Below are 2,067 nucleotides of genomic sequence, written 5' to 3'. Positions count from 1 at the left end.
AAGAAACTGCGGATCCCTTTTACATTCATGGGTGGTGGAAGTTTGTCAATTACCTCAATCTTCGCCTTATCTAACTCACAGCTTTGCCCTTGAATCCTGGCGATGTACTCTTCAACCGACTCTTCCAAAGGCTGTTGAGTTGTACATTGTCCATGATAGGAATAACACGATGTATCATTCCATGCTACTGTTTGAACTTTCTGCTCTACGTGTTCGACCATTCTCATGATAGTGTCAAATGATTCAAACATGTTAATCATTTTCTGAAGCAAAAAGAAATAAGGAAAGATTAGAGCAATGATGGAATAAAAAGATATGAAATAGAATGTGTAGTGAAATACCTAAGAAAACAAAGTGCAAAGTATCTCTAAACGCCTAACTCCCCGGCAACGGTGCCAAAAACTTGACAAGGTCCCCTTGCTTATATCCCGCAAGTGCACGGGTTTGTCGAAGTAATAATCCTGGGTGAGCGGGTTCAAATCCATAGGGAGTAGGGAATAAAAAATACTTAATTTGGTTCTTAGCCATGTGAAAGATCAATAATGATTGGGGTGAAATTGATTCAATTCTCAATAATAAAAGAAACAAGTGAGAGAGCAAGAATAAAGAAAAGGGTAAGGCAATCGATAAAGATGGGGTACTCGGATGATGCTTCACCTAGGAAAATCGTTTCAAGTGCAAGAACTCTCTATTATGCTTCCTAATCGATGCAATGGTGAGTCGTGGAAATCCTTACATACATAATCCCAATTCTAAGGTCAACTATGCCTAACTCTATTCATGTCCCGGAGGAGAGATTAAGTAACCTCTCAACCTCGCACTCGAATAAAGTTGCAATGGGATCTAGGGATTCCAAGTGATAAATCGCTTCCTAATTATAGACCTAACCCTTTGGTCCAGGCGGAAGGTCCCTAGACACAATTAAGCCCTAGATACTAAGATCCCCTCAACGCTTCACTCCATTGCACGCGCAACTAGGCCCCAGCGGAGGTTCATCCCTTAGACCATTCACTCTATTATGGCCGCAAAGAACTCAAGGAACGGAGGTAGAATCTATCACGTCGGAGGGGAAAGGGGACGCTCCTGTACCTCTCGACTCACCCTCTCAACCCTCTCTATCCTAGCTTTGTCTAACGCTCGTGGTGTGTTACTCACTCACAAGGTTACCAACAAGAACTCTCAACCCTAGTGTCACTCTAGGGGAAATGTTCATACAATCAAGCATTCAAGGTTGGAACTCACAATAAACATCAATTTATTGAAAGCATAATAAAGAAGTTCAATGAAACGAGTACATCCTAGGGTTCACAATCACCCAAGTACCCACTAGGTGTTTAGCTCTCCATGGAGCTAAGTACAATCAAAGAAATTGAATGTAAAAGCAAAGAATCCATAAAGAAACCCCCTCGATGGTCGTGTCGATGGTCTTGTGGAGAGTCCTCTACTCGTCGTCCAAGGATTCCTTCGTCCTGTATAGGATACGCCTCGATCGAAACTCCCCTACCAACCTTCTTCCTAATGGAATCATGATGTCGGAGCCGTAGAACCTCTCCAAAAGCTTGGCCAATACCCCTCGAAACCCTAGCTGAAACCCTCTCACAAGTTGGGGAAAAGATGGAGAAAAGAATGCTGAAATCGGCTTTAAATAGGGCTGGAATCGGGCAACTGCACGGGCGTGTATAATGTCAGACAACCCTGTGGAATTTCGACACGGGCGTGGATAATTTCCACACGCCCGTGTGGATTCTCTGTTTCTCTGATTTCTCGGCCAAGCTGCTATAGTACTTGCTACAAAGTTTTGCTACAGTAATCTGCTACAGTACTCTGCCGGAAATACTCCCGAATTCCATAATTTCATTGGGGTAACACAAACGGGCACACATTTACGTCATGAATCACTTGCTTCTTCAATGATGTACACGTTGGTGGATCTCTTGTTCTTATATGCATAAATCAGAATGCTCGATTGTGACTGCCTTTGTGCCGCTCCAAATGAATGTGCTCACTCGAATACGAGGAGGTTGGCACGCACTCTAGCATCTCACACCTGACCTATGTCTTCGCGTT

The sequence above is a fragment of the Dioscorea cayenensis genome, chromosome 19 (genome assembly GCF_009730915.1).
Source record: "Dioscorea cayenensis subsp. rotundata cultivar TDr96_F1 chromosome 19, TDr96_F1_v2_PseudoChromosome.rev07_lg8_w22 25.fasta, whole genome shotgun sequence".
Classification (NCBI taxonomy): domain Eukaryota; kingdom Viridiplantae; phylum Streptophyta; class Magnoliopsida; order Dioscoreales; family Dioscoreaceae; genus Dioscorea; species Dioscorea cayenensis.
The sequence above is the reverse complement of the archived record's forward strand: the minus strand, read 5'-3'. Positions refer to the sequence as shown.